General features: G+C 36.8%; 1 protein-coding gene across 6 annotated transcripts in view; it reads right to left on the bottom strand.

Moving 5' to 3' along the window:
- Nucleotides 1–11,518, bottom strand: part of ZFAND4 (zinc finger AN1-type containing 4) — an 80,513-nt gene that overhangs the window by 41,320 nt on the left and 27,675 nt on the right. The window contains exon 1 of one of the 6 annotated variants that reach the window (XM_015593269.2): nt 10,891–10,957. The exons of the other annotated variants lie outside the window; for them this stretch is intronic. The gene's annotated coding sequence lies outside the window, so the exon portion shown is untranslated. Of the gene's footprint in view, nt 1–10,890; nt 10,958–11,518 lie in introns of those variants that run through there. 6 annotated transcript variants of the gene reach the window in all.

The following is an 11,518-nucleotide window of genomic DNA, read 5'->3' as shown; positions in this document are numbered from 1 at the left end:
TTTGAAGAAATAATGATGGAAAACTTTCCTAACCTCATAGAAGCTCACAGAATTCCAAAAATCAGGGATCCAGAGTCCCACACTATGGCACATCATAATTCAAATGCCAAAGGTTAAATACAAAGAAAGAATATTAAAAGCAGCAAGAGAAAAGCAGTTAGTTACTTATAAGGGGATACCCATAAGATTGGCAGCTGATTTCTCAAAAGAAACTATGCAGGACAGAAGGACTTGGCAAAAATATTCAACTGGATGAAGAACCAGGATCTACAATCAAGAATACTTTATCCAGCAGAGCTATCATTTAGAGTTGAAGGACAGATAAAGAGCTTCCAAGACAAAAATAAGCTAAAGAAATTTATCATCACCAAGAAGAAAGAACATATATCAAAAACATAAAGAACGGTAAGAACTACATTCCTTTAATGAGAAAGAATTAAGTGTTCCAACCAAAAGACAGAGTGGCTGAAAGGATAAGAAAACAAGACCCCTACATATGAAAAGGAAGGGGATGGAAAAAGATATTGCTTTGATGGACCCAGAAGGTATTTAAGTCAGACAGAGAAAGATAAACACTATATGATTTCATTTATATGCAGAATCTAAGGAATAAAAAGAACAAACTAATCAAAAACAGACTCACAAATATAGTGGACAATTTGGAGACAGACAGAGGAGAGGGGGGTTTGTGGGGCTGGGAGAATGCGCTGAAGGGTTAAAGTAGTACAAATTAGTAGCTGATGGATGGTCACAGGGTTGGGGAGCACAGCATTGAGAATGCAGTCAGCATTAAAACACTGGCTAAGGTGGAGGGGCAGGGGAGGGAGGGAGCAATTGGGGGGATCATTTTACGAACTATATAGATGTCTAACTAATGTACTGTATTCTTGAAACTAATTAAAATAAATAAATTAAAAAAAAAAACCCTATAATCCTGGGAAGCTTCTAGCAATAGAAAAGACCTGAATCTGCACATTGAAAGGACCTACTAGGTACCTGGGAAAATTCGCCCAGAATTATTCCATTTCAATGTTAAAGGTAAAATCCTCAACTTTTATTCTCTCTCTCTCTCTCTAACTTATAAAGCAAAAGAATTAGACTGAACTCAACAACAGCAGCAGCAACAACAAACAATCTGATTTTAAAATGAGCAAAGGGCTTGAACAGACATTCTCCAAATAAGAAATACAGATTGCCAACACGCATATGAAAATGGTTAGTCGACATCACTAATCATTATGGAAATGTGAATCAAAACCACTAAAAGATATCAAACCTATTAGGATGTCCACTATCAAAACAAACAAATAAAAAAAACTCAGAAAATCACAAGTGATGGTGAAGATGTGGAGAAATGAGAATCCTTGTATATAAAATTGTGCAGCCACAATGGAAAATAGTACAGAGGCTCCTTAAAACATTAAAAATAGAATTGCCATATGATCCAGCAATTCCACTTCTGGGTATGTATCAAAAGAAACCAGGATCTGGAAGAGATATCTGCACACCCATGTTCACTGTAGCATTATCCATAATAGCCAAGAGATGGAAGCAACCTAAATGTTTATTGAGAGATAAATGGATAAAGAAAATGCGGTATTCTGACTGTATACTGTAGGCTGAGGACTGCACACAAATATACTATAGTTAGTTCATTTGTTTCCTACATAAACATGGGTTAGTGATTCTAAACTAATTTGTGTATAGTAAGTTCGAGCAAATAAGTACATACACTTTGCATAATGTGAACAGAGTTTCTCAGTGTGAGAAAAAGAGGTTACAAATGAAAAAAGGGAAAAGGCTAGAATAAAAAGGCTAGAATGAACACTACAGTGAAAATTGGAATTTGAGGTATCTAAATGAACTCCTGGTTTTCAATATATAAAATTTGGATAGACACAGAAGTATGTGTATATGTAAGTAGTAAATATACATATTTTCTATCTCTGTCCATTAAGAATGCCTAGATGTAATGATACCCCAAGAGTGATGAGCACACTTAGCACTTGGATTGTGGTTTCTAAATACCATTCCAATAAAAGTAATTTTAGAATTCCTATAAAAATACTTTACTGAAATGATTGATACCAGGACTGAGACAGGTAAAATACGAAATGAATCTGGAATATCTTGTAGTGTCACGCAAAGCAAGGATATGCCTAAAAAATGATAGCAACATTTCAAAAGGACATATGAACCAATGTGAAGCTACTACTGATAGCCAAATTTGATACAATTTCAGCAACAAAATAACAGTAATAGATTAAAATCCACAAAATAAAATAAATATCCACAAGTCCCTGCTGATATAAATAAATAATTAGATAAATAGATCATAAGGGCTAAAGGACAGCATTTCCTTATAGTAGAATGCCCATAAAGAAGGAATAAGGGAAATAGAAAAAGCAACAGCAAGTAAATACTACATACAGTAACAACTGTTCCTGGCAAGGCCATCAACGAATAATAAAATTATTAGCCAAAATGATAAGAAGAAACAGGATGTTTGTATAGTATCGAGAGCTCCTCATAAGTTATTTATTAATTAAAAAGATTTAAAAAGTAACTTTAAAGCATAGAAATCTGGCCGATACCAACTTAGTCACGCAATCAAAGTTCCAACAGTCAACTCTCAATTCGCTTCATACTGAGCTTACTAAAGCAGCTGAAAACTCCCTCCTCCTGGAAATATTTTATTCTCAAGATAAAACATTCTCTTGGCTTTGTTATTACTTCATTGGCCACTCCCTCTCAACCTCCTTAGCTGCTCAGCCTCAACTCTCTGATCTCTTAATTTTGCAGTACCCTTGGATCTCTTCTCTTTTTCAATGTAGACTTATTCTCTTGGAGATCTCATCCTACCAGTTAAATATTGAAGACTCTCGAAATGTTCTCCCTAGCCTGGATCTGTTCCCAGAACCCTAGGCTATTCAACGTATTTCCTTGGATGATGAATAATTATCTTAAAATTAACATGTCTAAAACTAAACTCTTCCAAACCTGTTTCTGCTCTAGACTTATCCATCTCAATTAACGGCAATTCCATCCATCCAAGTTGCTCATGTCAAATACCATGGAGTCACTCCTGACACCTCTCTTTCTCTCACACTCTACTTTCAATCTGTCAGCAAATTTTTCTGGCTCCCTGCCATCCAAACTTCCAAATACAAATATTTCTCTCTCCAGTTATCAATTCGTAGTCCAAAACAGCCCATTGCTCACCTCTATTTTTGTAGCAGCCTCTGCTTCTGCCTTCCCTTCCTCTCTCTACTATTCTCAGAACAGTAGCCAGAATGACCCTGTTAAAATATAATGACTTCAAGTTTCTGGTCCAGCATGTAAGGAGCTTGGAAGTCACCACTCAATTCTAACAAGTAAAAAGCTGAACAAACTAAAAGCTCAACAACTCTTCTTGATCCATCAAAGAAACGAAGTCACGGGGCAAACTACAAACCCCAAATCTGAGAGGGAGACAAGTGAAAACAGAAAATCACAACAAACCAGACCAGAAACCTTGGCCAGGAACCAGTGGGTAAGAAAACCTAAAGTATGACTGATGAACTGCTGCAGGCTCAGTGTGGACAAGGATGAAAATTAAAAACCAGGGGATCCAACAGTTAGTGAGTTTTACCTCCAGGAGCTTGACCAGGTTCTCACAGTGAATATCAGAGGAAAATCCCCTAGTGCAAGGGGAGAATGAAAGTAACCAGTTTGAAATATGCCAAACCATTTTATTCTTCTTAACAAGGCCTGCCCTCAGGAAAAACCATTTTATTGAAGCCTAATCTATTGGGGTTTCATTAGAGCCGAAATGACCTGAGGGAAAGGAAATACCTATCTCCAGTCTACTCTAGCCTTCCCTGCTCTAGCATTCCATATGGAGGAAGGGAAATATTTAACTATACTTCACTCTAGCCATTCCTAAAGGAGAGTGCAGGGGACCAGGGAGAAGATGAGAAGTACTCATACATTTCTCAGTTGAGGGGCACAGGTTCAATAGAAGACTGAGACTTAATCATAGAACTGTGGAAAGCTCCCCTATCCCTCACCTTACTCCACATCATACCACACATAACTAAAGGCCTATTAATAGCAGTTCCTTTAACCAACTATATCTGGCTATCGAGGAAGAATAACAAGGCATACCAAAAAAGGCAAAAAAAAAAAAAAATACACAACACAAATACTCCACTGTTTGAAGAGACAGAGCAAGTGTTAGAAGCACACTCATATAGGACAGGGAAATTGGAATTATCAGACTGGTGATGTAAAACAACTATGATTAATATACTAAGAGCTTTAAAGGATAAAAGAGACACCATGCAAGAACAGATGGGCAATGTAAGCAGAGGGATGGAAGAAAGAATTAAAAGGAAATGCTAGAGAGATCAATAATACTGTAACAGAAAGAATGCCTTTGATGGGCTTATTAGTGGACTGGACACGGGCTAAGGAAAGAATCCCTGAGCTTGAGGATAATAAAGGAATTCTATGAACAACTCTATGCCCACAAATTTGATAACCTAGATGAAATGGACCAATTCCTTGAAAGACATAATCTGCCAAAACTTACACAAGAAATAGACCATCTGGATAGGCTTTTATCTATTTTAAAAATTGAATCAATAATTAATAATCTTCCCAAACAAAAAGCACTGAGACCAGATCATTTTACTGGTGAATTCTACTAGTAATTAAAAAAACAGATGATACCAATTTCTACTACTGCTTCCAGAAGAAAGAAACAGAGGGACTACTTCCTAACTCATTCTATGAGGCCAACATTACCTTAATATCAAAACCAAAGGCATTATAATAAAAGAAAACTACAGACCAATATCTCACATGAACATAGATGAAATATCCTAAAAAAATATTTGCAAATCAGATCCAACAATGTAGGATTGTAGTCACTTCAGAAAAAGCAAAAAAGAAATAATTGTAGAAAGAGCATTTTAAGAATGAACTAGAGAAGAAATGGTATGTACACAGAGAAGATTACATATTTTAAAGTCACAAATAGGAAAATAATTCACATCAGAAGACCACATTTCAATTAGATATAGTTAAGAACTATTAAACAACATTCTGATTTCCATCATTCATTCATCAAATATTTCAATGCCTATCCTATATGAAGCATTATTCTCTAAGCTAAAAATATATTGGTGAATAAGAAAAAAGACCCTGTCCTGATGAAACTTAGATTTTACTTAAAACAGAAAAGAATAAGTCAATAAATCCATTATTTCATATACTTAACTATAATATAATGCCAAGTTACTCAATTAAATGAAAATCAATATAGCAGAGTAAGGAGATAAAGATTGGCACAGGTGAGGGTGGGGTGTGTTTTTATAAGAGTGGTCAAGAAAGCCACGAGGAAATGACATGAGAATTTCAATAAAGTGGGGAAAGGAACAATAAAGATATCTGTATGTAGGAAGAAGCTGGATTTACTGAAGAAAGCAAAAAGGCAAGTGTGCCTCAAGTAGAATTATTAAAATGGAGAGTAATGAAAGATAGCATTAAAGATCTGTGTAGGAATGACTTTAATTCCTACATTAATGAGTCTGACATCCTTTGGCTATTCTGTTCTAGTGATTCTCCATTGCTTCATTAATACATGTAACACCCCAGGTTCACACCATCTGTATTAGTTAGGGTTCTACAAAGAAATAGAACAAATTGGTATGTGTGTGGAGAGGGAGCCAGAGACAGAGGGTGGGGGGAGGCATGGGGATTGATTGCTTAGTTGATAAGAAACTGGTTCATGCGATTGTAGAGGCATGCAAGTCCCAAATCTGCAGTATGGGCTGGCAGGTTGGAGACTCAGAAGAGCTGAGGCTACAGTTTCAGTCTGAAAGACAGCAGGGTGGAGACCCAGGAGAGCTAATGTTCCAATCTGAATTTGAAGACAGTCTGCTGTAGAACCAGGAGTAGGCAATATTGCAGATGAAGTCTGAACGCTATTAAGACTGAAAAGAACAAAAAGACTGCCACACATTATGGAGGACAATCTGCTTTACTCAAAGTCCACCAAACTTAAATGTTAATCTCATCCAAAAACACCCTCACCAAAACACTCAGAATAATGCTTGACTAAATATCTGGGTATCCCATGGCCCAGTCAAGTTGACACATAAAACCACCATCACACTATCTCGTCACTTCTATTTTCCACCTTACCCTTTCAGCCTCTCAGTTCTTTACTTTTCTCATCCCATATAACAGGCCTGCAAATTACTCCCATTTCATTTTCCCATAAAGAGCATACCCATCATTTTATATCACTGGGGAGAAAGAAGGCTGTAGTCCTCTTCTAATATTCAGGCTTTGATGGACTTGCCTTCTATGCCAAGTATCTTTTCTAGTTATTCTTCCCAAAGTTTTCACTCAAAGAAAAATTCTGGAACCAGCTGTTGAAGTAATAACATTTTCAAATACAAGTAATAGAAAAATAGTTCTTTAACTTAAAAAAAGAAACCGTTCAAAAAATGTTAAAAACACATTATTCTCATAAGATAATATGAGAATGAGTAAAAGATAAAGGGAGTAGTTCTAGTAACTGAGGTCACAACTGTTAGAGCAGCAGAGTTCTACTCCATTCTCTTCTCTAAAAAATCATTGAAAATGTGAATATAAAAAGTTCCAACCTCAAATAACAAAAAGAAGTATACATAATTTGAGATCCTAATCTATAAAGATTTTCTACCAAATTTGACAGAGGAATGTGAGGAAAAACTAAGGAGAGCAATGAAAACCAACAATGCCTCTTTAAACATAGTGAAGGTAGAGCTTCCTCTAAAAATATCATAGTGGAGGTTTTTGTTTCCAGTTAAGAAAGAGTAATAAGGGGGGCCAGATGTAGCTTCCTGAATGAAACAATCAAAGGAAAAAGACACAAATACATGAAACTATGACTATCGAGACACTAGAACATCGAGCAATAAAAAGAAAGTGACCTCTGAAAGGTGGCAAAGGAATCATGTGAGCCCTAAGACTGCCCCATCTTATTGCTCTAAGAGAACTTCCAAGCCACGTAGAGAGAGGAAATTGAGATGAATATCAGCAGACTCAGAGAGTTGAAAAGTGAAAGGCAGATAGAGTTCATCGAGCAGAAAGAGTGCCAGAGAGAAAAGAATGGCAAAATAGATGTGCAGACGGTACCATTCAAGTATTCATGTGTTTATAAGGAAACTACCTCAGGGCAAGAAGAAACCATCTGAGAGAGAACACTGTCCAGCACTCACACAGGACTGGATTGGAAAAAAAATCTCATAATTTATCTGGCAATCGGTAGCATATTCATGAAGATCTTGCCTCGGTAATGCGGAATGATTAAATCTACAGTGAATACTGCTCCAGTAACACTTTTTAAAAAAATTATAAAATCAAGAACAGAAAGGGTTGAACTGTTTCAAAGTAATTTAAATAAATCACAAAGTAAAACTCTAAAAGATTTGTAGAATATAAAAATATCCAGCACCCCAAAACTAAAATACACAATGTCAGGTATCTGGTCAAAGATTTCCAGTAAGCAAAAAAAAAAAAAGTACAATATTTAATCAGAAAAATATCAAAGACATGTAAAACTGACAAAGATGTTAGAATTATCAGAGAAGTACCTTCAAAGTTATTATAGTTACATTATGTTCGAAAACTGAAATAGAGACAAAGAAGACCTAAAAAGATTCAATTCAAACTTTAGAGATAAAAACTACAATTCTGGGATGAAAAATACACTAGATATGATTAACAACAGAACAGGCTTTAGAGAAAAATAAATGGTGAACTTGAAGACATAAGCAGTAGAGAAACTAAGCAAAATGGAATGTGGAATAACAAAAAGTGCCAGAAAAAAAGGAGCTGTGGGAAACTTCAAGCAACCCACTATTACATCAGCAAAAAGTCTAAAAAAGGAGGAGGAAGAGGGCGGAGGAGGAGGAGGAGGAAGAGGAGGAGGACAAAGGAGAAGATAGAAGGGAAAACAAAAAAGTGTTTTTTAAAATAATGGTTTAAAATTTTCAAAACTTGAAGAAAACTATACAACTCACAAATTCAAAAGGCTCCATGAACACCAGACACAGAAACATTGAGAAAACTAAAGAAAGATATAACATAATGATATTGCTCAAAACCAATGAGTGATAAAAAGAAAATCTCAAAAGCAACCAGAAAAAAATAAAGATATTTTACATAAAGAGGAATAAAATAAGGATGACAGAATTGTTCCTTAAACAATTCCAGAAGACAATAGAGCAACACATTTAATGTACTGAAGGGGAAAAAAAAGGTCACGTTAGAATGCCCTTTCTGCTAAAATAACTAAAAATACGCAGGTGAGGATGACAGGGAAAATAGCAAAATAATTCCTATTAGTAAGTTTGGAATCCTTGGAATTCCAAAAGTACATCCTCGTAAAAGAAACTAAAAATGGCAAAACTGTCAAAATCAACTCTGAAAAAACACTGGAAATTGACCAACTAGTTATAGCAGTACAGGGAGCAGTCATAAAAAACGCTCAAACTTGTTAAGAACAATGAGCTTTTGTTGTATTTTAATTCGCACTAATTCTAGACTCTACTCTCCATCTTAGGAGCAGCCTTGAAAATAACAGCTTCATTCTCAACACCAGTACCAGGGGGAACACAAAGGACCTCATTCACAAAAAAATTAAAATAATTTCTTTTGACCTATCTAGTACCTTACGAGAAGATCTTTTCAAATAGTCTGTTTTGTCTTACCTCACTCAGAACTTACTGAGCACTATAAGTCACTTCCAGAGGGGCATTTGTTGAAAGCATTTATGAGCAAATGTTTTAGTTGCTGCTGCCTGAGTAAATGAAACAAGTTGGGGAAAACAACTTAGATTAATCAGAAATATTAGAAGGGAAAGGATAGGGAATTAGTGGCTTTCAAAATCTTAGACATACTCCTGGGAACCTAGAAGGCAACACACATGCCCAATGGTGTGCATATGCTCAACAAAAAGCTGAAAAGGCAATAAGCCTTCACATCTATCTAACTTTCAGGCTCTATATAACCAGGATGTGAAGGCTATAACAGCTTTAAACTGCCTGGCTAAGTGTTAAAGGGGTACCCCAACATACATACACAGAGTCCCTCTGCAAAAACTAGCCGAACGTTTTGTTCCAGTCATTTAAAAAAATTCTCTGTCCACTCAGCTGACATCTATGCTAATGGAACAAAGACTGCATGGCTATAAACATTAAAAAGAACGGATTATGCAAAATTAATTCAGTGAGGGAAAAATGGACTTATTAGACAAATACATGAAGTCAGTTACTTTAAATATTTTACAAAGAAACCAAGGACAAAGAATGAAAGGAAGCCATATGTCACCAAATAAAGACTATATCAATAAAGACCTAGAAATAATAAAATAAAACTAAATAGATATTATAGAGTTGAAAAGTATAATAACTGAAATGAAAAAAATCACTACAGGAGCTCAACAGCATATATGAGCAGGTAGAAGAAAGAAGCAGTGAACTTCAATGTAGGTTACTTGACTACTTAGTCTGAGAAACATAAAGGAAAAAGGATAATGAAAAGTCAACAGTACCTAAGAAACCTGTGGGACAGCATAAAGCATACTATCTGCATAATGGGAGTACTAGAAGACAAAAAGATAAAGAGGCAGAAAGAATAGCTGAAGAAATAATGGCCCCTAAATTCCCAAATTTGATTAAAAAATAAAATACAATCTACACACCCAAGAATCTCAATGAAATCCAAGTTGAAAAAACTCAGAGACAGAGACTGAAATACAGCATAATTAAACCCTCAAAAACAAAGACAAAGTGAGAATCCAAAAAGCAACAGGACAGAAGCTACTTACCATGAAAAGGTATGCTCAATAATGATTAATAGCTGATTTTTAATCAGAAACCACGGAAGACAGAAGGAAGAGAGATAACATTCAGTGTTGAAAGAAAAAAGAAATTAACAACCAATAATTCTATAATCCTTTAAAAATTGAAAGAAATAAAGACAATCTCAGACAAACAAAAAATGAGAGTTCGTCATTAGCATATATGTCATACAACAAATGCTAATCCTTCAGGTTAAAATGAAAGGACATGAGACTAACTTGAATCCACACAAAGAAATAAAGAATACTGGTTTTAAAAAAATTATATAGGTATATATAAAAGACAGTGTTAGTATATTTTTGTTTGAAAATCCTATTTTTTCCAATATGATAAAAGAAACTACATAAAGCAACAAATATAAAGCTGTTGATGAACACAAAATGTATAAAGGTGTAATTTGTGACAACATCACAAAAGGGAAGACAAAGCAGCAAAGTTTATATACAATTAAAATTAAGTTGGTAGAAGTCTGGACTGTATTGTTATAAATTAAGATGCTAACAGTATTTAATAAGGCAATCATTAAGAAAATAACTCAAAAGTATATGACCAGGCTTCCAGTCAAGATGGCATAGAAAGTAGACACTGTGCTCACCTCCTCTCGTGACAACATCAAAATTACAACAAAACTATGGAACAAACATCACTGGGACTTGCCTGAGTCTGGCGGAAGAGAAGTCTTACAACTGGGGACATACATAAGAGGCTACCTTGAGACTGGTAGGAGGGGTGGGGACGTGAGATGAGCCAGTCCCACAACTACAAGTGGTCAAGAATCAGGAGGGATAACTTGGCTGCAGAGGCGGCCTCCCCACTAGAGGAGCGAGGGATCCCGGCTCCACAATGGGCTCCCTGGCCCAGGGTTCCAGGACAGGAAGAAGAAGTCATCACAATCTCAGGCTGTGAAAACCAGTGGAAACTATGGCTGAGTGAGACGGAGGGCTGCAGGAATCACAGACATTTCTTTTAAGGGGCCCGCACGCAGACTTACTCGGTAACAGACTTGCTCACTCTGAGCTCCAGCGCTGGGGCAGCTCCTCGAAAGGTACCGGGGACCTACAGGGAGGAATTGAGTTGTCTGACTTCAGAGTGAGAGCTGGAGGAGTGGCTTTATTCCAAACAAAAATCCTGGTGGAGTTCATTGTTCTTTTGTTGAGCCCTTCCCATTTCTGATGGGTGGATGCAGGTGGCCGCCATATCTGAGCTCCATCAACCTGGCTAACACTGGTCATGCTGCAACCAGGCCTCTGAGATCCCACCCCTCCCAATATGCAGGCTGCTGCAGCCAAGCTGCCTCTAGTAGTTTATTCCATACAAATGGCCCGTCTTCGCTCTTGCTGTGGACTTTTCTAAAATCTCTCAAAGGATCATAAAACCCAAAGAAGCAGCATTTGGCCTCGGCATATCCCATAGCTCTTGCTGAGTAGCCCCAAGCCTGGCACTAGCAGCAGCCTGCATCAGATCCTGGGTTCGCATCTCAAGGCACCTATAAGCCCAGCACGGGTGGCAGCAATCTGAGGATTGCTTAGTAACTCTTTCCAGGTGGCCCCCAGGGAGTACACAGGCTGCAGCTGAAATTGGCCTGCAGGTGGGCCACTCCCAGGAGACCATTGGGCTAA

The sequence above is a fragment of the Pteropus alecto genome, unplaced genomic scaffold (genome assembly GCF_000325575.1).
Source record: "Pteropus alecto unplaced genomic scaffold, ASM32557v1 scaffold287, whole genome shotgun sequence".
NCBI lineage: Eukaryota > Metazoa > Chordata > Mammalia > Chiroptera > Pteropodidae > Pteropus > Pteropus alecto.
Note: the sequence above shows the minus strand (reverse complement) of the source record. Positions and strands in the feature narration are given on the sequence as shown.